We start from the raw sequence: 25,858 nt of genomic DNA on the forward strand, positions 1-25,858 counted from the left end.
AGGTTTTGTTTAATTAGATCATGGTTGTTCAAACAGTCCTTAGAAATGATTATATATAAACTGACTCCAAAGAACAACAACATCAGAATAAAAACAAAGTACTGGTTTCAGCCTAGAAAAAGAACCAAAGTCCACACAGTTATAAAAGTATTACTGCTCAGAGTCAGTCTAAAGATACCTACACTTGTCACCCAGCCACATTTAATCTTTGACAAATGCATACACTTTTTTGGGACAATAATTATGACTGTTGATTTAGTTCAAGAGCCTAACATAGCTTTGATTTTCCAAATGTGTTGGCCTTTCACAGCCAGCCAGTCTGCTACAGAAAGAGACAGCATAAAGTCCCATTCCTGTCTTGAGCCTAAGAAATGGAGACATCTCTTATTCTTTCCCACAGGGAAGAATGTGATGCCCATCAAATTATATGTGGTCAGAGTCTCTGGTCATAAATAAATAAATGCAGAGGGAACTTAGGAAAGGACACTCACGAAACCACAATACACAGGACAAGGCTCAGTTCTGAGCCTGACTCTGCACCACAAGGTTGGGTGCAAAGCAAATCCACCCAGAGACCAGTTTTCCCCTCTGTACTCTGTTGCTTCTTCATTTGGAAGAGGAGGTTTTGCTTAACTGGATCTCTGCCTCCAGAAAATTCAGCTGTACACATGGAAAACAGCTATTACAGATGCTGTGGATGTTAAGTACACAGAATAGCAGTCTTCTACTTGGTTATCATTCACTGACCAAAATGAAAACCAAATAGTCAATTTCTAGGAAAACACTGACCACTGGAACAGTAACATTTACCATTTTTGATACCACAGTTCATTTATATGGGGTCACGGACTATGAAAACTACTTTCCCAGTTTTGGCATGCAGCATCAATGACCTTTCATCTTGGGAACACCTCCTTACTGAGTGTTCACAAGGGAAAGAACTAAAGACATAACAACTCATTAGGTACTTTTCTCTTCTTAGTATTCCAGCAAACTGAAGGTTGTGTATACTTCAATACCATCTCATCAGAAAAAAAAGATTAAAAGGTTTCACAACCTTTTCAATAAAGGGGAGAAAAAGGGGAAGTGTGTGTATTTGCTATTGTAGCAACTGCTTGCCACATCAGTCTTAAATGCTTACCAGGACACTATGTGTCGTGTTCCTGAGATAGGTCAGAAATGTTTACCCAGTACTAATACATACCTGAAGTGGTCAAATAAGTCCATACAGTTTTTCTAAGATTATAATTTTAAGTTTATTTTCTAAGATTATAATTTTAAGTTTAAATAATGGCTACAACTAACCAACATGCAAAAAATCTTGAACTACACAGAGAAATTGATGATTTAATACATTGACCACCTTACTGCATTTAAAAAAATTTTTATTCTGTTTGCACTGAACTGTATTCCCAATCAGCCTAAGCAAAGGCATGCCCTTAATACAGCTTCTGCTTTAGAGCAGAGGTGACAATAAAGACAGGACAGTTCTGAAGACCCTCTGCATGGCCACCTGGGAACAGAACAGGTTTGAGTCCAAGTGACTGTCACACAGTCCACCCAGTGGCAAGTGAGCCTGCTTCTATTCCATCGCTCCAGGGAAGAAGTGCACAAACGCACCTGCCCAGAGTCGAGTAAGAACCCCCTTACAGGGTACTCATCCAAACAAACAAATATTTAAATAATGAATGGGGTAAATCAGGAAACTTAAACAGAAACCAAAACAAGACAATTTCTATGTAAAAGTTCACTCAAAAAAATTGCTAGTTTTTCTTGCAGTTTGTTCCTAAGAATTTGATTTTTATTTTATTGGGCACAACAGGAACTAAATTATTAATAAAAATAAAGGCTTGTTTTTTTTTTTTAAAAAAAATCTGTCTGTTAAGATATCAAAGTCTGTTAAGTGTGTATGTGGAGTTAGTAGACCATGTTGGGCAGCCATTCTGTAGTAAAAGGCGCAGCAGGCTGCTTCCTGCTGCCCGGCTCCCAGCTAGCTTTATCTGAAATAATTACATGGAAACTGTATTCATTTAAACACTGCTTGGCCCATTATTTTTAGCCTCTTATTGGCTAACTCTCACATCTTAATTTAGCCCATTTCTAATAATCTGTATGTCACCATGAGCTCGTGGCTTACTGGGAAAGATTCAGCATATCTGACCTGGCAGCTTCATGGCGGGCCGCTCTCTGTCTCTGCCTCCTTTCTCCCAGCATTCTGTTCTGTCTACTCCACCTATCTAAGCTGTTGTCTTATCAAAAGGCCAAGGCAGTTTCTTTATTTAACCAATGAAAGTAACACATAGACAGAAGACCCTCCTACACCAATACTGTAAAGTTAAAAAAAAAACATGTTATATACTTTATTATCCCCAAAGGAAAAAATAGCTTGTAGTTACAATCAGATCAAAGTAGCCCCCCAAATTCTGCAGTGTAAATAAAATCCTTCAGTTCAGTATCTTATATCTGGAAATTACTCATGGTCATCTGGGTTCTAAAGCACTAATCATGCTCTACCATCTGTAGCATACATAGCTTGTTTTAAAGACAAGCTCATGTTGGCATGACCCCATATCTGCCACTGTCCTTGTTGAACAACTGGGGGCTCTCCAATGTGAATGAGGCTTCTCTGCAGGGATTTCAACTCTGCCAAAAAATGCCAAGCCTCAGCTGCTCTCTATGACTCCTTCATGCCTTTAAAACTAATATCACTCAATCATATCACAAGGACACTTGCTCAACTATGTTCATAGCAGCTTTATTCATAATAGCGAGAATCTGAAAACAACCTATACATCCCTCAACAGAAGAATTGATAAAGAAAATGTGGTATATTTACACAATGAAGTACTTACTACTCACTCATTAAAAAGACAATGAAATCATGAAATTTACAAGTGTATGAATGGAACTAGAAAAAAAATCATCCTGAGTGAGGTAACCCAGACCCAGAAAGATACACATGGTATGTACTCACTTAAAAGTGTATATTAGCTGTAAAGTAAAGAATAATGATTTTACAATCCACAGCAGAGAGGCTAGGTAACAAGGAAGGCCCAAGAAGTAGGGGCACTTGCATCTCCCTGGGAGGGGGAAATGGAATTGATTTCGTGGATGGACAGGGGGCAGGTGGGGTTGAGAACAGGAGAGATCAAGTGAGTGGGGGTATGCAGGTGGGGGGAGTACTGAAAAAGCCTACTGGAAAGAGGGGTGGCATTTCAGGGTCAGGTAGAAACCTGGAGCAAGGGAAACTCCCAGAAATCTATAAGGATAACCCAAGCTAAGACTCCTAGCTATTGTGGATATTTAGCCTGAACTGGTCATCTCTTGTGGCCAGGCAAGACTTCCAGTGGACGGAGTGGAACACCAACCCAGTCACATAACCTTTGACCTACAGTCTGTCCTGCCTATGGGATGTACTGGGGTAAGGGTGGCACAGAGACTATGGGAGTGGCCAACCAACAACTGGTCCAAGCTGAGACCCATACCATGAAAGTGAGCCTGACTTTGCCTGGAGCACCTGGACCGAAAGGTTAGATTGCCTAGAGACCTAGGATATAACTAAACATGAGTGGCAAAAAAACTCAATGCAACGATGCCTATTCAGCTATACTCATAGATCATTACCTAGCCCAATAGTCATCAGAGAGGCTTCATCCAGCAATGGGTGGAAACAGAAGCAAAGATCCACAGTCACACATTAGTTTGAACTCAGAAAATCCTGCAGAAGTGGGGGGGGAATTGTAGGATCCAGAGGGGTCAAGGGCATATTCGTAAGAAGACCCACAGAATTAACCAGCATGGGCTCATAGACACTGAACTGACAACCAGGGAGCCTATACGGGACCAACCTAGGCCCTTTGCATATATGCTATGGTTGTGTAGCTTAGTCTTCTTGTGGGACTCCTAATAGTGGAAGCAGGAGCTGTCTCTTGACTCTTTTGTTGACTTTTGGGATCCTATTCCTCATACTGGGTTGTCTTTTCAGTCTTAATATGAGGGGAGGTGCTTAGTCTTAGTACAACTTGATATACCACGATTTGTCAATATTCATGGGAGGCCTGCCCTTTTCTGAATAGAAACTGAGGAGGAGTGGATGGGGGATGAGGCAAAGGGGAGGTGGTGAGGAGGAACTGAGAGAAGAGGAGGGAGTGGAAACTGTAGTCAGGATGTAAAACAAACAAAAAAAGAAACAAATAAATAAGCAAGCAAAACCTACTAGTACTACAAGGGAGACAATATTTGACAAGTTCTTTCTTCTACCTTAATGTATAGCCTTACCTCCCTTAGATCACAGCTTCTATATGCTGACCCTGAGAAAATACTGCCTAGGTTTCATCTTAATGACGCTGACCTCTTATCAATCACAGCTGATTCTGACTCAAATGCTTCCCTCTGGAGTTTTACAATTCAGGCCTCCATTACTGCATTTCTCTCTACTCTACTCGTACAAGCTCACATAGAAGTCTAGTAAGCTCTGAGTACTCACTTTAAACTTCTTCTGCAAGTTTCCACAATCTTTCCCCGTAAACATATGGTCAGGTCTATTACAGCAACACTATGCTCCCAGTAACAATTTCTGTTCTAGTTTCATTTTGTTGCTGGGATAAACCCCTTATTTTTTTTTTTAAAAAAGTAACTTACAGAATGAAAGGGTTTATTTGTCTTACATGTACAAGTCCATCACTGAGGGAATTCAGGGCAGCAACTCAAACAAAAATTGAGGCAGAAACTATGAGGGAATCTGATCACTGACTCGCTCTCTGAACTGCATTTTGTCTTACTCCTTGACTCACATTTAGGTAGCCTTCTTATATATCCCAGGACCCCTTGACTAGGCCTGGTGTCACCCACCCACAGTGAGGTGGGCCTTTCCATATTAATAATCAATCAAGACAATCTCTCACAGAAATGGCCATAGGCCAATCTGATGCTAGGTTGTATCTAGTTGATAGTTGGAATTAATCAGGACAAGTAACTATGTGTTCATTAAATTTCATATTTCAAACTTAACATGCTTTCACATAATCACATTCTTTCTCTGCTACCCACTCCACACATACACATCTGGATGATCCAGAATGAGAAGCTCATAGATTCTCAGAAGCCAATATCAACGAGTGTATTGACATGTAATATTTCTCCCTCAGCTCCTACGGTATACAGAAGTGACAAAATGTGTTTTGCATATGTGTACATGTTTGCATCTGTGTGAATGTGATTATTTCATTGACAAATACACCAGTAACACATGGGAATAATGAGATAAATTTTCTTATTGCAAATATTGCCTAACCTTTACCAAGGATCCTGTAGCTAAGGGAAGAATGATGCCATTCCTTACTATGACAAAGTGCCTTTTACTGCGCATATTAGAGGAACTGAATAGTTTTTCATTACTAAGACCCATATTAGCCAATACAAAATATTTACATTTCATGTTCAAGCATTAAACTTCCATATTCTTACTATAAATTAGTACAGTGTTTATAGAACATTTCAGTGTTAGAATGGATATGTATAGATTTGGCCCACTTTTGGTCTTTCTCATTTGTATATAATTTTTTCTGGCATCATTATCAAGAAGATTGTCTTTCATACCTTGAGTGGTTATGGAAGCTTTGACTACACATGTGAAATTTTTTCTGGTCCCGATATTAGATTCCATTTGGCTATGAGTCTGACATTAGGAAGTATAAGTCATATAATTTTGTTTTAATCTTCAAGATTATTTCCCCATTTAGGGGGCCTTTGAAACTTCATTTTTCAAAGGCCTTCAATTTTTAAGTTATTTTTTCTATTTCTGTATAATCATCCATGAAATTTTTTATAGCAATTGAATTTATTTACTAGATTGGTTTTGGTAGCACTGTCTTTTTACAATACTGGATCTTCCAGGTCATGAACATGGTATGTCACCATTTATGGCTCACTGAATTTCCTTCAGTACTGTTTTGCAGTTCACAGTGTTTAAGTTTGTTGCTGTACAAAAGAGTTCCACAATAGCCCAAAATGCATTATAACAAAGGTTTATTTTTCTGGGGGTGAACTCACAGAAAGAGTAGCAATCTGAAGTCCTCTGCATGTGCTGGGAACTAGAACCGAATTCAGCAACCGAGAGAACCACACAGGCTTTTCATCTGCATTTATAATACATGAGACCACATCCAAAGTGGGCTGGTATCTTAAAGGCTATTGACTGAAGGAGTTCCCACAGCGTTGCTTTGTTAGTTAAATTAACTCTCAAATATTTTGTTTTTTCTAATGCCAATATAAATTGAGCTATGGAATTGTTTTTGTTGATTTCCTTTTTTGATTTTTCATTGTTAGTGCACAGAAATGCAGCCATTTGGTTGTACATTAGAACTTTATTGAATTCCACTATTAATTCTGTAATATTTTATGTAATATTTAGGAGTTTCCATATAGTATGTCATTTATATATACATTTACATTTTCCTTTTCAATATGGACACCATCAGTTTCAGTTTTTTTCATAATTATTTTTCTCATATTTTATTTTTTGTTATTTTATTTTTCCCCTTTTATTGAAAATAGATTCTTCTTTCACAAAATACATCCTGATTACAGTTTCTCCTCCCAAGAAACTCACCCAAGATCCTCCCCACCTCTCTTCTTATCCAGATTCACCTCCTTTCTGTCTCCCATGAGAAAAGAACAGGGCTCTAAGACATAATATTAAAATATAACAAAATAAAATATAATGAGAAGAAAAACTATCATTATATTGAAGTTATATAGGAACAGGACAAACCAACGGAAGAAAAAGAACTCAAGAGAAGGCACAATAATCAGACACACACTCCTTTGCACAGTCAGGAATCCCATAAAAACACTCAATTGGGAGATATAATATTTGCACAGAGGACCTCGTGCAGACCCATGAAAGCCGTGTGCTTCCTGCTTCAGCCTCTGTGAGTTCATATGGGCTTTGCTTAGTTGTTTTAGAGGGCCTTGTTTTCTTGGTACCCTCCACCTTCTCTGGCTCTTTCATTCTTTCTGCCTCCTCTTTCTCTGGGGTTTCCTGAACTCTGAGGGGTAGGATTTGATGGAAACATCCCATTTAGGGATCTCTATCTCTGCCTCTCTCTGCATTATATCTGGCTATGGGTCGCTGTATTTGTTCTCATCTGCTGTAGGAGGAGGTTTCTCTAATGATCCCCCTAACTATTTTAACTAAAATCCTAATAACATGTTGACTTAAAGTGGTAAAAGTAACTAACATAACTATACTTCCTGGTATTAGAGGAAAAGCTTGTCATCTCTCACTGTTGAACATGTTATCTGTATGCTTTCATAATATACTTAACATACTCATATTAGTTTCTATCCTAGTTTATTGGGTATTTTCATTATGAAAATGGGTTGAGTTTTGTGAAGGACTCTTTCTGCTTCTACTGAGATGATGTGACTTTTGTCTTTCACTGTTTATCTGATATCCTATATTGGTTAATCATTACATATTGAATCATCTTTATACTATAGGAATGAATCTCATTAGTTTATGATACATGATTTAAAAATTTTCCATTTATTTGTATTCATGTGTATGTATGTATGCACATGTGTGCATGTGCATTTGTGTGCAAGTGTTTATGTGGAAGCCAGAAGAGTATCCTCTTTTATCACTCACCACGTATTATTCGGAGGATGGGTCCCTTCCAAACCCACAGCTCACATTTTCTCAGCTAGTCTAAAAGTTAGTAAGTCTGTCTGTTTTAATTCTGGCATTATAGGCATACACTGTATGACTGACTTGTTAGACGAGTGCTGAGATCCAGACTCCAGTCTTCATGATTGCTCAGTAAGGGTTCCTAACTTCTGAGCTACCTAAGTAGTCCTTGTATAGAGTCACCTTGGAAGAGGGAACCTCAGCTGAGGAATTGCCTCCATTATATTGGCCTGTGGGTGTGTCTGTGGATGATCTTCTAATTAATGATTGATGGATTAATGTAGGAGAGGGCCTCCCTGGACAGTCGGTTAGTTAGGCCTGAGGTGTAAAAGAAAGATAGTTGAGGCTCCAGCCTATTATGTTCACCCCTGCTGATGCAACTCTCAACTTTGAGGCTCTAGGCAGTACCCACACCACCTACTCACCTACAGGGTCCTTGTGTGCCATATCCCACCTGTTTGCCCAGCCAGATTCTTCATATCTTACTTCAATGTCTATCTAAGTGAGTCTTTCTGGTCCTCCCCTCCACTCTGTCCAGATCCCATATCTTGCCTGGACCCAACAACCAGTGTCAAAGCCCAGTCTGGCCACTGCTGTTTTGTGCTATCCCCAACTTCCAGGCTCCAGACATGACCTATGCTTCCCACCCACAACCAACAAGCCCCTTGCATGCCACATTCAATCTCTCTGCCCAGCCAGATCCTGTAACTCTTGTCCCATAACCTTTCTGGAAGAGTCTGCTTAATCTTCCTGTTGTGGGAGTAACTTCCGCTGCCTCAACCAATAATCACTGAAGCAGGAGCCCACAGTGCAGCGGGGAGCGACTTCCGCTCCGTCAGCCAATAGCTGCTGAAATACCAGCCCACTGGGGCGTGGTATATTTCTCTCTTAAAAAGAGAAGCAGTTCCGGATAAGGCCCTCTTGGTTCCGGCTCTTGGTTCCGGTGCTCGGTCTCAGCTGCTGCTCCCGGCTCCTGCTCCAGCGACTAGGCTCCCTTCCTGACGGTTTATGGTGTATGTAAGTTTTACCCCCCGCCAAATAAATAACCCCTTAAAACATAACTGGTGTGGGATTGATTCGTTAATAATTGGCGCCCAGCGTTTGGTTTAAGAACCGCCCCACCCCCCCACCCCCAGCTCGGCCTCCCAGGATACACAGGTCCGGACAGTCTCTGCCGGCTTACTTTGCCCTGTTCGGCACGGATTTTTAAATTTCTCCTTGCAACGTGAGTCAAAGAGCTCACAGCACAAGCTCCCTTTGAAGTTCCAGCAAGCTGTTTGAAACCCATAACTGATTAGGACTGCTGAAAGCAGCTTGACCCTTAATCCCAGCACAGGGACACGGGGCCCAAAGCACTAGGCCTCTTTAGCAACAGCGCATTTGACATTTGAAGTTTCCAGGAAGAAGATGGGGCCCCATAACAACAACTCCACCTGGTTGAGATGACATCATGATACTGATAGCACTACTACAAGACCTGTTTTGGGTACCAGATGCACAAGACGATGCCAATGTGGTTAGCTGAAATGATGCACATCTTGTACAACATTCTGGCCAGACCTCCACAAAATATTCAGAGACTATTTACAATTTTAAAAGACATTGATCTTGAAATTTAACCATCATTTTACTTTCACAGGATCCCCCAAAAAGAACGTCGCCCCCATGACAGCTGGAACTAATTCTAGAGAACGATGTCCCCTCTCCCAGTAAAGTTTGTCCTTGGGTTTAGGGACATCATTTAGGGGTTGGTTATAATTACTATAGGGTTGAGGGTTGGGGGAGAAATTTTATAAGCGCAGGAATCAAAAAAAAAAAAAAGAGGGATAATTGGATTATGGGATAATAGCTTTGTACTTATGAGTTATTGTTTTTAGACAAATATATTGGTATTGATTCTTATATATTGATACAAACTTAAATTATGTTGACTATTTTAGGCATGCATGCTTCTACCTCTGTTTAAAACATTTTTATGTATTGACATATATATATTGTATTGATATATATATATTTTACCATATTGCATTGTACACTTCTACCTCTGATTAAGATACTTATATATTGTTTATGTATTGATATATATATTTACCATATTGCAATATATACTTGCACATTGTTTATACTTGGAGGTTATATTGTCCCCATTTATTGCACAGTTGTTTACTATTTCAGTCTTTAAGTTAGATAGATATTGAGAATAATATAGATCAATAGTCATCTAAGTTTGTCATTTATAATTAGACTAATCAGGTTCTTTAGATACATAGACATTATATTCAATATAGATAGATAATCTTCAACCTCTTCAAAGAGCTGTAGAAAATGGCCTTTAATCTAACTCAGAGTTCTGTGGTAGGGAGACACAATCGCTCCTGGCAACACTGATCTATTCCCGAGAGAATGTTGAGCACCAAAGACACTCCACCTGGAGCCTTTCTTCTTGGCAGAACTGGCCTTTGGGTAAAGAAATGCCCATACCTCAACTACTGACAGAGTTACAGAGTATCCGTAAATGGATAAAACAGGACTGTCATATCCTGCCAAGACAGGATAAGATAGTTTTGAAAAGTTCCTTGCATTTGAAAATGGTATGTCAGTTACGTTAGGCCAAAGTTGGTTGCTTCAACGCTGCAAACATGATTTTGGGTGTTTGCCCAGGTAGCCAGTTGTCTATGTGATTTGTTACATGTTCTGGAAGTTTGATTGCACTTCCTAATTACTCAGGTAACATTATTTCCCTTCTCAGATCTTTGATGGGATTGAAGATTATATAAACGTAGTTACTTTCCTTTTATGACGTGGCCAAGTTATTTCTTATACAAGACTTAAGCTAATTAGAATAGGATATTTATATTTATTGTATATAATTGTGTAGGTTTATACTTACTGTATATAATTTCATAGTAGGCTTAGAACTCTCTTACTTAAACAAAAGGGGGAGGTGTTGTGGGAGTAACTTCCGCTGCCTCAACCAATAATCACTGAAGCAGGAGCCCACAGTGCAGCGGGGAGCGACTTCCGCTCCGTCAGCCAATAGCTGCTGAAATACCAGCCCACTGGGGCGTGGTATATTTCTCTCTTAAAAAGAGAAGCAGTTCCGGATAAGGCCCTCTTGGTTCCGGCTCTTGGTTCCGGTGCTCGGTCTCAGCTGCTGCTCCCGGCTCCTGCTCCAGCGACTAGGCTCCCTTCCTGACGGTTTATGGTGTATGTAAGTTTTACCCCCCGCCAAATAAATAACCCCTTAAAACATAACTGGTGTGGGATTGATTCGTTAATATCTTCCCTTCATAAATCCACTCCCAATCCAAAGATCTAGCCTGGGTTCCACACCTAATAGCCCATGTTAGATTGGCCACCTCTTCTTGCCCTGCCTGCAACCTACAGGTTTTGGCCATAACCCATGCTGTCTGCCCATAGTCTAAAAGTCTCTTTGTATACTCATCCAACCTTTCTGCCTAGACAGGTCCCTAGGCAGATGACTCTACCTGACTCTCCGTTCCATTCATCATCTCAAAACGCCAGATCTACCCCCAAACTCCATGTTTGAATTAAGATGCACGTGGTACACTCCAAGCCCAGCCCCATTTCTGCCTGACTTTATTTCACTGGAAATGATACGATAGAGACAATTCAAGGTTTGAAAACAGAATTCAAAAAAGAGATAGAAATACTGAAAAGAACTCAAGCTGAAATGAAGATGAAATTGAAAAAATAATCAATAATCCAACTAAAAAACTCAAGGGAAAACCTTACAAAAAGAGTAAATCAAACAGAAGATAGACTATAAGAACTCAAAATATACAACTAGACTAAATAGGCAAAGAATATGAAAGAAATAGAAACACAAGAAAAGAATTGTGCAGAAAATGTGGGACACCATGAAAAGTCCAAACTTTCAAACCATAAGAATAGAAGAGATTAAAGAATCCCAAGTCAACAAGATCATGAAGAGCACTTCCACAAATTAAGGAAAGACTTATGCATGTAGCTAAAAAAGGCAGTTAAAACAACAAATACACAAGAACCCAAAAGATATATTATAGTTAAACTATCATGCATAAAAAGAAATATTATTGAGAACTTCAAGAGAAAAAATGCAAGTCACAATTAAAGGAAACCCCATCAAAATAACAGCTGATTTCTCAATGAAAACTTAAGGAAAGCCAGAAAAGTCTATGTAGTCCATTCCAAGTTCTAAAAACCAGGGATAACAACCTAGACTATTGTACCCAGCAAAAACATCTTCCATGATTGAAAGAGAATAATTCTCACAGATACAAACAGCCTGAAAAAATTGTATCTAATAGACCAAAGCTAAACAAAATCCAGGGAGCAGTACTTGAGGCTGAAGAGAGGCATAAGCATAGCCAAGGGACTCCAGAGAAAAAAGGAAGAAAGCTAAATTGCTAAATGATAAAAGGCCACCAAGAAACAATAGAATGTTTACAGTCAACCACTTTCAATAACTTTAATGATTAATGGCCTCTGTGACAGTTTAATTGATCAAGAAAAAATCCATCTATCTCTCGTCTACAAGAAACTCCTCTTACCTTTAAAGATAAGCACTTCCTTAGAGTGAAAGGATGTTTGAAAAAGTACTTCACTCAAAATGGACTTGGAAGCAAGCAGTCATTGTTATTCTAATATCTGATAAAACAGACCTCAGGGTCGAAATAATCAGAAGAAATAAAGAATAACACTTCATTATAATCAAGCGAACAACTAGCCATGAAGACACTACAATCCTAAACATTTATGTACCAAACTATAGTGCACACTATATCTGAAAAGTATACTACTGGAATTAAAGACACAGATAAACATCAGCCCACTAATAGCAAGTGAGTTCAATACACCTACTTTGTCTAATATACAGGTCACTAAGGGATCTCTAATAGGCTCAAGGATGGCTAACATTGCACTGACAGGTTTTGACTTTTACTCTGTTCTCTCCCTTCCTAACCATTAGATTACATTCCTAAAACTAGTCCCCAAGGTCTATTCCTTATCTGGCCACTGACTCATTCCTGAGACTAAACACCAAGGTCCAACAATCAAAATTCATTATTTGGTTAACATGCTCAATTGAGACTTTCCAACCCACCTTGCACAGATGACCCCCGTCCCGATCTCTTTAAAATCCCACTACTGTAAAAACATCAGTTGCTGTTACTGCTTGTGGTCTGACTTTACGGGATCCAGAGGCAGGCTCCCCACTACTTGCCCCTCTGCATAATAAATCTCCTTCACGCTGAGAACTTGGTGTCTGGGTGTATCCTGCTCTGTTGGGGAGAGGGAGGGCTGTTCCAACCCCCTATATTGCTGCTGTGACTTGGACCATGACTCAGATCTGTCTATAGGACCCCCAAGCCAGTTCTTCCACTTTCCTGACTAGCCAGTGCCTGTTCACTTCACCCAGCAGTGTCTAATCGGTGATTTTTCCTGTCCTAAACATTCCCTGAGACACTGAGTGATGACCATTGAGTGTCTGGCACCACCCCCCTCTGTCTTGGGGGAGGGGAGAATGTACCCTGCCCCAGCCTTCAGTGGCCATAGCGAGCTTCCTTAGACAGCTAGCTATCAGGTACATTCCATTCAGTTCAGCTTGTTTTCCTTTTGCTTTTGGTGACCTCTCTGCTGGAATCTGGCACCTGTTCCTAATCTTCTGAAAATCCTGTTCCTCTCTTGGTAGGGGGTTGGGTGATGATCTCTCCCTTCCAGAGACCCCTCTCCTGTCCACTTGAGATCCCTGGGGGCACCCTCAGCTATCAACTCTAATTCCTGGCCACCAGTAGCAAAAGGAATCCATTCTCTCCATCTTGACCTTTGACCCTCCTTGTTCACTTACCTCTCCAAAACTTTAGACACTATCTATGGTTGGCCTCTCTGTCTACAAACTCTTGCTACAGCTTCTATGCTCATCTCTAAATGTAAAACATTTAACTCTGGGATCCCCCCACAATCTATTCCCCCCTCCTCTCAACCCCAATCCCTCACACTGTCTCAGATTCTAGATTCTACGAATTTCTCTTATCAAAACCTCATCACTCACATGTCTTACCTGCCCTCCCCTCAATCCCTGCAATTTAACCCTTTACCCCAACATTCTTCAGACCCTCTTCACTCCTGTTCAGAGACTCTTGAAGACCTGTTCATCCCTCTCACATATAAGAGGGTCCTCTAGCTACTTCTGCCTACACTTTTTATACAGATGGCAGCTCTTTCCTGTCAGATGATCACCATGTTGCAGGATATGCAGTAGTCTCAGATGATGCCATCATCAATGGGACCTCCTTACCACCCCCACACCAATCAACAGGCAGAATTACTAGCCCTCACCAGAGTCTTTCAAATCACTGAAAATACATCATTAATGATGTTTACGGACTCCAAATACGCTTTCCATATCTTCCTAACACATTCAGCCATTTGGAAGGAATGAGGATTTACAGACACAAAATATAATTCAATTATCAACTCTTCAAATACCCATAACCTCCTCAAAGCCTCTCCTCCACCCTCTCAAATGGGCTTGATTCATTACAAAGCACATCAGACTGATCCCTCCTTTGTCAATAAAGGCAATAATTGCACCAACATGGGAGCCCATCAAGCTGCCCTTCCATCCCTTCCAACTCAACTCTACTACATAACTCAACCTACTACATAACTCAGATAACAAAATATCTAGCCCTCCTTCAACACAGGACAGTATTCGTTAATCACATCAAATATTTACTCTAATACTAAATTGCTTCTATCGTGTCTCCAAACACACCTGACTCTCACCACAGCAGATAAGACTTTTGACAGAATATACCCCCAATTCTACAATGTATGTCAGTGAACTAACCCAACCTCCTTTATATGACCCCTTACCTTTCCCTATCTCACTAAGTTATTGTTATGCCCAGATCTGCGAAGTCCCCTAAAAACCAACAAGGAGACCGAGTCCCGTATGTGAAAGAAAAGAGCCTTTATTATTTTATACAAGTTTGTAAACTCGGTCTCCGTGTGTCCAACATATTGGAATAATCGGAGAGCCCCGAGCTCAGTTAGAGTTGGATTTTTATAGTAGTAAAGGTGGGAGTGAGGGATTTTTAAGGTTCAGGACCCCTGATTGGCTGACATTTGTCTAGGGGTATCCTGGTGAGTGTGTGCTGGCAGGTGATCCAATCTACAATGGTTGGAACTTTGGGTATTTTCTTTGGATGGTCTGTTCTTGGGTGGTGCTCAGGTAATCTCAGTTCTTGGTTCTTCCTACAATCAGGTATTGCTTCAGGGTAAACTACTGAGACTCAGGCCTCAGTTAAATTTATTGATGGCTGAGTCCTACACTGGCAGGTGATAATGGTTGGAAGTTAAGAAATTCCTTTGGATTATACATTTTTCTCTGCTCCCCTCACTTCCTCTCCTCTCTGCTTCAACCCTCTCCCATGGTCCCCATGCTCCCAATTTACTCAGGAGATCTTGCCTTTTTCTATTTCTCTTGTAGATTAGATCCATGTAAATCTCTCAGGGTCCTTTTTGTTGTCTAGGTTCTCTGGGATTGTGATTTGTAGGCTGGTTTTCTTTGCTTTATGTTTTAAAATCACTTATGAGTGAGTACATATGATAATTGTCTTTCTGGGTCTGGGTTACCTCTATCCATTTACCTGATTAAAAAACCAAAACAATTTACTCAAAGATATTTTAAGTTTATGGTATATTTTGTTATAAAAATAATTTCATAGAAATGACCCAAATTAAATTGAATCTATACCTTGATATGAAACTTATTTAATTGCTGTGATAATGATACACAGGAGAATATTATTATTTTTAAAAGTGTTCAGTAAATTTTAGAATTTGTGACTACAAAAAAAGGAACTTCCTTTGAGTGGACTGTTTCTATTTAGCTTATCATGGCTGGCTCCTACATTTCCCTCTCACAAGCACCTATGACAGGACCCAAGGTCCTGCTGCTTGGTCATGGCTTTAAGGAGGTATTATTGGGACCTAACATCTACTTTAGTTAATAAATTTATTAACTGACAACTCTGGACCTATTTTTAGTATATCAACAGGCACTATAAGTAGTTATCTTGTCCCCCATGCCAGGGAGCTCCCCCCTGTCTTCAGCCTTATAACCTATTCTGGGCAGCGAGCATGGGACGGTGTGTTCCTTTCTGCAACTACTTTAAGCAGATATTGGGGTGTTGTCATCAGGGCCCACTCAGGTTGAAAGGCTAGCCAAAGGTAGGGAGGAAATTCAGGCAATGGGGCACTCATCAGACTCTGTTGAAGGAACAGGGAGCGTTCATATCAGCTGGACTGGTCCACATTAGCTTTTAGGAAGTCCAGGGCTCACCGCCATTCAGGGCAGGTTGTAGTCAACAACTGATGCTTAGATGCATCTGCCACCTAAGTGGAAGCCTACTGAGATAAGTTTAAACTAGGAACAGAAGTCAAAATTTATGTACTTAAAGAAAAATCCATATTGTAGAGAAAGAGCAGATAACGAGTATCCGTAAACCGAAGGAACAGACTCATACCTTTGAGTGCTAGCAAAAACTACAGATTTTGGTTAGAAGCATGTATATTTTTCTGCTGTGCAGAGAACCATGTGTGGTTTGGACAGAGATGCAATTGGCCTGATGAGAAACACCTTGCAGTTCATATTTAAATGGCAATGAGAATAAATCTAAAATCTTGAGCTTGTGACCCAAACAGTAAGTAGTCATTGCTCTATCAGCTTATCAGAACTATACAATAGAGGAGGGAAGAAATCAGAAACTTTTTCCATATCTTAACCTGCACTTACATCTTAAGTCATTTTTTGGACCCTCAAAGCTTATTAACTTTTATATCTTCAGACATTAAAACATTTTTAAGAGACCTAGTAGCTCTAGAATGAGCTAACAAGCTGTCTTTGTGGAAGGATCTGGATACCTTTTGCTACTAAACTGACATTATAACTGCCCTAGCCATCAATACTATCAGATATCCCAGAAGGATAAATCAAGTATATCTGAGTACTGACCAAGTAGTTTCTAAATCTATTAAAATTGACAGGGACCAGAGTCCATATACAGTTAGTCATACCCAGGTGTCCATAGCCTTGGAGGCAGAAATATCCAGAACAGCAGTCTTACTGTCTTAACCAGGCCCATAAGGTGATTTTTTTTCCTGTGGAAGAGGGACATGGAAAAGACTGACCTTATTTTGTCTAGGCAAAAGTAGTGTAATCAATTTTTTAATGTCCTTCTGTTTGTCCACAGTCTGGACCAGGTCCTGGCAGCAGGTGTTACACTGGGGCACCTCGCCCAGTGGTCAGCATCATTATAATCCGGATGGAGACATCATGGTATCCCATAATCCTTTTTGGAGACCCTGGGTTACTGCTAGGATCTCTGAGTCTCTGTTTAATATAATAAGTTTTAAAATCATTATTTTAAATGCCATATTCTGCATATTTCTGAAGTATGAGGGCTGCCAAGGTATATCTGATTAGACAAACTTTGTTTTTAGTTACTTGTTTTAAATTTAACTTTGAAAACATATATAGGGAACTAAATAAGGCTTATTCCTGTAATTAATTATATCAGTACTTTAAGGATGACTAACTTGTATTTCCTAACAGTCTATAAGAAGTCAGCAGCTCTTATAAGACTAGAACTTTATATTTTGTAATGATTTTGAATTGAAGCTAATAAAGGAACTGAATTAGTCATTCCGAGGGTAAAAACAGAACAAGTTTGTATCTAGCTGTTAATACTGTCTTCTGCGAAGGCAAGGAACAGGTCCCAGGGTGAAATGGGAATAGGAGGGAATCTAAGAGCTAGCATTGCCCTAGGGCAAACTGAGACTCAGGTGTACCTTCCTGTTGATCTATAAAACTCATCTTGGCAGGCTGTACCAAGTTGCCCTAGGAAAGCTGCCCTGGGCCCTATATTTTTTTCCCCTTCACATGTACTGGTGACAGGACTCAATCATGGGTCTTATCTGTCCATGGGCTCAAGGAGGTGATACTGGGACCTCAATACCATCAGTCAAATAGTATTGACCAGTTCTCAAACAAAAGCCATCAGTCTGTTGATAAGGCAGGGACTGATCGATGAAAGTAAGGTGGTTAACCAAGGAGACCAGATGAACAAGTTTTATACCATCCAACTTCGGCATGAACGTTTAACTTTTTACTGTTAATTTAATTCTTAACAAGGCCATTGAATCTCTAATTTACCCCAGATTGATTGACATAGAAACATTCTTTCCCCAGAAGAGGACCAAACCTCTTAGTATTAATACAAAAATTTATGACTCAGTGTATCTAAATAGCTTAAATCCAACAAAGTTAGCAAAGACAAGGAAGCTAAACACACATTTTTAAGCCTGAATAGACCTTGAACAAGAAAATACATTTTTAAACCATTAGTTAATATTTTTAATGCTTTGACCTTTTAATATAGTTTTTCATATTATAGTGATCCCCCATTACAAAATTTTTCCATTGTTATTTTATTACTGCAGTTTTGCCTATGTTGTGAATTTTAACTTAAACATCTGACATGCTGTGGTCCTAGACTACCCCTGTACAACAATCCCCAAAAGATGGAGATCCATAGGCCTGGATGCTGTTCCAAGCCCTCTATCAAGCTGCTTAGGTCATTGTCTTCTGCATCACAAGAAATCAGCATTTTTATTTTTGATTAGCTTTTGGTGCTTATGGCTCTGACCCTAATTTTTAGCCTTTTATTTTAAGTTCAAGTATTAACAATATAAAACATTTTATAAGCACAAGTGTTCCAAAGCCTTAAAAATTATTTTAAAATTTTTTTCTAAAACATAAAAATCTCTTAAATGTCTTTCTGCAATATCAAAAATAAAGTACTTCCTTGGTCCAACCCTCGATAACATATACATAGCCTGTCTTTTAGATCTCAAACTGCTCCATTTCACGGTAGCTGGTACTTCTGGTGACTATCACCTGGCACTCACTGGCATTTCTAAAACTGTTAAGGCCCATTGTTGTAACTGTACATTCTTTGGGACTCTAGTCCTGCCATACATTTGTAAGCCTCAGCTGTTTCCCATGATCCCTTTATGTCTTTATAACCACTATCACCTGGGTGACTCTTAAATTAACAAAGTCTAACTGGCAGAGCCAGGTACATTTCTGAGTATAAAAACATTGAGGTGCAGCTTTTACACACAGACACACACACACACACACACACACACACACACACACACACGTACATATACAGATCTCATGCGAGAGGTGTATATGTATATACATACATACATACAAATCTCATGTGAGAGGTTTATTGGGGTTGGTGCACAGGTTGCCTCTGAGTGAGAGTGGAAGGAAAAGAGAGCAGGGATATATGGCACTTGCTTTTAAGAGGATATAACACATGCACATAGAGTGTGTGCTTTGTGGCAGCAGTAGCAACAGTGTCACAGGGGTGGTTGATCATAATGTGTCCTGTTGTCACTTGGTCTCTGTTTCTGATCACTTGGTTTCTGATGGAAATGCCTGAATGCCAACACTATTAATCCCAACATACTTCAAATCAACTACAGACTGCTACAGAAACTTGACAGCCCCAGATTTTCCCTCAGAATCTGCATCCTAGACAGTTCCAAACAACTAGTCCTATGTGGTTCATCTTTACAAACTGCTCCAATGCTGCCTGCACTTCTCTAGCCCCAGATGGTCCCACAGAGCCTAGACATTGACACAGCCTGCTATTCCCGACCTTAACCTACATTCCAGCTTCCTTGGATCTCTAACAATACCTCAATATCAACAGGAAGGAGCCAGAAAGAATGATGCCCAATTACCCAATACCTAACAACCCAATAATAAAACAAAAAGGTGGGAATGAAGGACTCCCTCTTTGTCTCCTTAGAAACCCACTACTGAAAAACAAAACAAAGCAAACAAAAACCAAAACCCACCTGTTGCTACTGCTTCATGCTGTCTGCCCAATCCAGAAGCAGTGTCCACACCCAACTTGCCACTCCAGGTAATAAATGTCCTTTGTGTTGAGAACTTGGTGTCTGCGTGTGTCCTGTACTAACTCCGAGGGTTGGGAGTGGGTTCCAACTCCTTAAAATCATCTGTACAAAAAAATAAGCAGAAAGATATCAGAATTAAATGATACATACATTAAATGGACCTAGTAGATAGGTATAGAGTATTTCCCTCAAAGACCAATGACTATACATTCTACCTTACAGCTGATCATCAACCAACTTACTAGTTTAGTAGCTGATTTTTTTCCCACTCAGTTCAGTGACTGTCCCTGAGGCACTGCTGTCCTAATCAACAACTGTAACTCTGATGCTACCAGCAGGGCTGCAGCTGGTGGGGATTCTGTTCCCTCATTCGCCGGCCCTCTCAAAACCACTAAGTGAAACTTTATTTAGATCTATTATCCCTCTCCAGAACTCAGGATTCAAAGGTTAAGGTGAGATTATGTTAGCTCAGAGAGGCTGAATTGCAAGTAGCTAACCTTCTCTCCTTGTTCACGTCTCCAGAAAGCCCCCCAAAACTTTCTGCTCAGCTCCCACTTCAGGACACTCTCTATACCTGATTCCTCCCTACCACTTCCTATCAGCTAGTTTCTGACTCAGTCTCCTGACCACGGGTTAATTTTATTTAATCAAACAAATGAACATGTTTTTGCATTGTGAACAAAAGCAGTAGGAAGAAATGTACTATACCTTAAAATAATAGTTCACAACAAGCAGGAGTTGGGCTGCTTTTTATTTTTTACTTCAACTATGTGTTCTTGTGAACTTTAGATTGCTTTCTGGGGTTTTTCATCTTAAGGCTACTTTTATTCTTCAAAACTCTGTGTAAGCTAACATTTTTATTATGAATTAGATAGTACAGCTTAGGGAGGAATCATCCTTATAATAATTCAGAGGTAAAAATGCCCAGTATGTTTCCAGGAGATAAACGTATTACATTACAGGCAGTGAGAATCTCCCCAAACCCATTCAACCATGTCAGATACCAGAGAAAGATACCAGTAGCAGTGTAAAGGCACAGCAGAAGCAAAAGACGTTCTGGGGTCTGGGGTCTCGGGGCCTTTCCTAACTGAGATTCATCCATCAGGAGGTTTCCTCCTGGTGGGCTGACACCTTGAACTTCAATTGCCACCTACTGCTCCTCTGACATGGCCACTGCCATGAGTGGCACCATCACAGTGAGCTGGGACCTCCCATATCAATCATCAATCAGGAAAATGCACTACAGGTTTGACTACATGCAAATTGGGTGGAGGAATATTTCCCATTGAGGTTCCCTCTTCTAAAAGGACTCTAGTTTGTATCAAGTTGTCCAAAAACTAGTCAGTACTGGATCTAAACAGAGTTCTTAATAGAACAAATAAAAATGGTTGAGAAATAACTCCAAAAGTTTTTATCATTCTTAGAAGTTAGGGAAATACTAAGACAGTTCTGAGATTTCATCTCACCCTATCAGAATAACTAAGATCAACAAAACACCTGACAGGAAATTCTGGTTTGGGGAAAAGAGGAACTCTCATTTACCATTAGTAGGTTTGTAAAATTGTACAGCCACTCCATAAATTCAGTATGAAAAGTATCAAAAAAACTAAACTAAATTTACCAAATGATCCAGCTATATTACTTCTTGGACTATGTCCAAGGCTCAACACACTGGTCTATTCCACAGATACTTGCTCAGCCTGTTCATTGCTACTCTATGCAATGGAAATGGAAGCAACCTGATGTCCTTCAACTGATGAAAATGTGGTACATATACACAGTGGGATATTATTTATCTGTGAAGAAAAATTAAATCATTAAATTTTCAGGTAAATGTACAGAACTAGAAAAGACTATATTAAATGAGATACTCAAGACACAGAGACAAATGCTGCGTGTTGTCTCTCTGTGATTCCTAGCTCCAAATCTTCAGATTTGAGTTATAACATGGAGTAACTATATAAATCAGCAAATTACAAAAGAAGCATGGGAGTTTTAGAGGAGAATGGCAGAATACAGGTGATTTGAAGTGGGAAATGGAAACCTAGGTGAAGTGTCCAATTGTGAAGGGTGGAGGGTTGCCAATGTAAAAGAAAAAGGAGGGAAAAGGGACAGATCAGACCAAGTTTTTTTGATAAAGCCTCAAGGAATCATATTATTTTATATTCACTTAAAAATATATATGATAGATGTAAGTGCATGTATATACACATATGTAAATAAAGGTATGTTACTTGGGCTGAAAATGTTCCCTGCAAGAACTAGAGATGAACCAAATTACCAGTACCAGGCATAAGAAAACCCCCTTTCTACTGGTTGGTCAGAGTAGTCCAAGTTATTCCCAAAACAATACACAACAAATGGAGATCATCATAAAAACTCACAATCTAACACAATGCACAGATCAATGGATCCTAAGGATCCCAGCCCCAGTCTACATCAAAGACCCTGAAGACCCTCAGGAAACGTCACAGAAGAAGAGATTGTTAGGAATATTCCTAAAAACAAGCCTCTCTGCCGACATAAATTACCATAATCAGACTGAATCAGACCAAATTAAAAGATATCTCAGTTTAATTGGATGCCTGTGCTCTCAGGTGGCTCAACGGGGGAATGAAAAGCCAATACATAAACCGAAGAGGAAGAAGGAAGACCACATATTTATTTTAAATATACTGTGGGAGTGGTCTTGACCTTTCCTGGGGAGGGGTCAAGGTTTGACGGGGCTTAAGCAAGGGGTCTTTCAAAGATGGAGACTGGAGCTGGGATTTGCATTCCAGATTCTTTGTATAAGGGGTGACAGGAAGCTGAGGTGATACTTATGAGCAACATTTTAGGCTCTCTTTGGATAAAGGGGTATCTGCTCAAGTCTGGCTACTTCCTGCAGGCATGGGGTGATGTGGGGGAGGGGAGATCTGGGTGTTGGTGGGTTCATACTCAGCAAAAGGTGTGGCTGAAGAGGCATCCCGTTTACTCTCATCCCAGAGACACCAGGCTTCTGTTTCTTGAGGGAGATGAGAAGGCAGGTGACTAGGAGAAAAAATATCGTTATTACCCATCTTGTTTGTATCGCCAAAGATGAATGTGTCAGCATGAGGATAGATAGGCCTTTCATTGTGGCATCCTGGAAAACCCGAGGGTGGAAGGTCCTAACTGCTGGACAGACCAAGTGTCCTGAGTAGGTTCTCGCTTGAGCCTGGAGAGATGGTACCAGCATGGATGTCCCAGGAGCTTGACAGCCAAGGGGGTGGTGAGGATTACCATGTGAGGTCCTGTTCATCAAGGTTCAAGAGACCTAGGAATTAGCTGTTTGAGGAGTACTCTGTCCCCTGGGGAGAGTGGAGCAGGTTTAGGGCATTAGGGTTCACTGGTGTGGGGATAGAGAGACAACTGTCAGCATGTGAATGGAGAATGGACCTCAGAAGGGAGAGGTAGAGTAGATACCCCACCAGTGGAGGAGTTTGGGCTGGGAGGTGATGGTTGAGGAGAAAGGGCCTGCCATAAAGGAGCTTGAAAGGGCTCAGGCCCATAGAGGAATGTGGGGTGGCCCTGAGGCAAGTAAGGGAAATGGGGGAAGGAAGGGCCAAGATAACCTGAGTTCAATGGAGAGCTTGGTTAGCTGTTGTTTCATGAGTCCATTGGCCCTCTCCACCTTTCCCAAGGATTGTGGATGGTAGGGGATGTGGAATTTCCAGGAGATGTTGAAAGCATCTGGCACAAGCTCCATGACCCTGGAAGTGAAGGCTGACCCATTGTCCATCTGGATGGTCCATGGGATGCCAAACCGAGGAATGACATGGTCCAGGAGTATCTGAGTCACCACATCTGCTGTTTCCCTGGAGGCCGGAAATGCTTCTATCCATCCTGTAAAAGTGTCCACAAATGTTAAGAGATAATGGAGTTTTTTTTTTTTTATGAGGATGCATATAGGTGAAATCAACCCGCCAATCTTTGCCCTACAAAGCTGATGTAGAGACTGACGTATGTGAAGAGCCCCCTGTGGATTGGCATGGGCAACCTGGCAGCAGGAGTGATCCTGTGAAATATGATCTTGGAGATGGGTGGGGTCAAAGAAGGCTCAAGGAAGAGGAACAAAGCTTTGGGGTCTATGTGTAAGGTCTGGTAGATGTCTGAAATGATTAACAATGTGTGGTCATGAGGAAGGATGAGACGGTTATTTAAATAGAACCATCCATCCTTTGTTTTTGTGCCCCCCTTTCTATGAGCTCGTCCCTCTCTTTTGATTGGTAACAGGGCTGATAGGAGGGAGTTAAGAACTAAATATGTTCTGTGGAATCAGAGGAGCTGGAGGCCAGTCCCTGGGCCACTGAGTCAGCCTTGACATTGCTTAAGGCCACTGGGTCCTTGGAGGATTGGTGTTCCCGACAGCTGCAGGGAGCTGAAGGGCTTCCAAAAGGTTGGCTATAAGGGGTCTGTTAACCATGGAAGTACCCTTGGTAGTAAGGGAGCCCCTTTCCTTCCAGAGTGCAGAATGAGTAAGGGCTATTAAGAAGGCATACTTAGAGTCAGTATGGATATTAGCCCATTGGCCCTTGGCTATTTGGAGTGCCTTAGTCAAGGCAATTAATTCGGCCTTTTGTGAGGAGGTTCCCATTGGCTTCAACTGTGTTAGTGGAAGTGACCACTGTATATGCTGCCTGGCTGTTGCTAGCTGTTGGGTTTAGCCACTTCAGTCACTGTGACTTTTCTCAGCTCAAGGTTCTTTTGCGAGTAATGCTATGAGAACTCAGGGCCCTTCTCCCCAGAGAGCAAAGAGTAAAAGTAGGATAAGTTAGGAAAGATAGGATAAGTTAGAATAAGTTAGGATAAATTAGGAGGGCTAGCAAAGCTGTAAAACCGAAAGTGAAAGTGGTGCCGCAAGCTGTTAAACCGAAAGCAAGAGCGAGTGCCATAAACTATCAATCCAAAAGTTAAAGTTTAAAAAGAAAACATTAATAGTTGGCTATGGGTGCATCTCAATCACACTCAATTTTTTCGGCTCTAAATGAGTTGCTGCATTCAGTGTGGAAACTAATTAGAGGCTGTCATGAGGACCAACAATATAATGAGGCAATGAAGAATAGACAGGCTGCTTTAAAGATATTTCAGGAGGAGAGGTCGGAACAAACGGACAGTGAGGAGGACATAGAGAATTCAGAGTCTGTGGATTCGGAGGAAGAACTACAAGCATTTGTAGAGCAGATGAAAAGAGCAAAAACAAGAAAGAGAGAAAAGAGGAGAGTGAAATGGGACCCTAAGAGAGAGGAATGCTGCAAGCCTTCCTCATGTCAAGCTAGGCCATCAGCACCCCCTCTTTATGCGAATGAAGGGAATGGCAGCTCAGGGCGTTCTTTTTGCCCAGGAGTCTGGAATACAGTAAGGGCAGAATTACAATTGGCTTATCCAGTGTTTCAGGATTCACAGGGGAACAGACATGAGGAACCTTTAGATTTGAAGATTATTAAATCTCTGGCTGAATCTGTAAGAACATATGGAACTCGTGTTTCTTTCATGGTGGCACAGGTGGAAGCCCTTAACCGGTATTGCATGACACCCAGTGAGTGGAGCGGACTTGCACGTGCATGTTTAAGCCCAGGGCAATATTTAGAATGGAAAGCTTTTTTGATAGAATTTGCAAACGAGGAAGCGGCGGCCAATCAAGCAGCAGGAAATCATGCCTGGGATAGGGATATGCTACTTGGTCAGGGTTGTTTTGCAAATCAGCAGACTGGGTACCCAATTCAAGTCTTTGAACAGGTTAATAAAATTGGAATTAAGGCTTGGAAAGCTTTGCCCAACCAGGGGGAAGTGAGTGGTAATCTTACTAAGATTCTGCAGGGTCCCACTGAAACATTCTCAGATTTTGTTACTCGCATGGTTGAAGCGGCAGGCAGGCTTTTCAGGGATCCAGATCAAGCTATGCCACTGATAAAACAGCTAATATACGAACAATGCACGAAGGAATGTAGAAATGCTATAACCCCTTTTAAAAGTCGAGGCCTTGAGTAATGGATGAAAGTTTGTAGAGAGTTGGGAGGGCCGCTTACTAATGCAGGCCTAGTGGAAGCTGTGGTTCACCTAACACAAGGAAAAAAGGCAACTTCAGGTGCCTGCTTTAAGTGTGGTAAAGTGGGACATTTAAAACGGCAGTGTCCAGAA

The 25,858-nt window shown here is 40.7% G+C and overlaps 1 long non-coding RNA gene across 1 annotated transcript in view; it reads right to left on the bottom strand.

Annotated features, from left to right (window-relative positions):
• LOC146889148 (uncharacterized) overlaps positions 1-25,858 on the bottom strand; it is a 122,392-nt gene that overhangs the window by 4,129 nt on the left and 92,405 nt on the right. Inside the window, exons 7-9 of the long non-coding RNA XR_015736896.1 lie at positions 23,293-23,563; positions 22,637-22,729; positions 19,640-19,801 (exon numbers count right to left, since the gene is read on the bottom strand). This is a non-coding gene — a long non-coding RNA (uncharacterized LOC146889148). The remainder of the gene's footprint in view (positions 1-19,639; positions 19,802-22,636; positions 22,730-23,292; positions 23,564-25,858) is intronic.

Source organism: Myodes glareolus, chromosome X (genome assembly GCF_982192425.1).
Source record: "Myodes glareolus chromosome X, mMyoGla1.1, whole genome shotgun sequence".
Lineage (NCBI taxonomy): Eukaryota > Metazoa > Chordata > Mammalia > Rodentia > Cricetidae > Myodes > Myodes glareolus.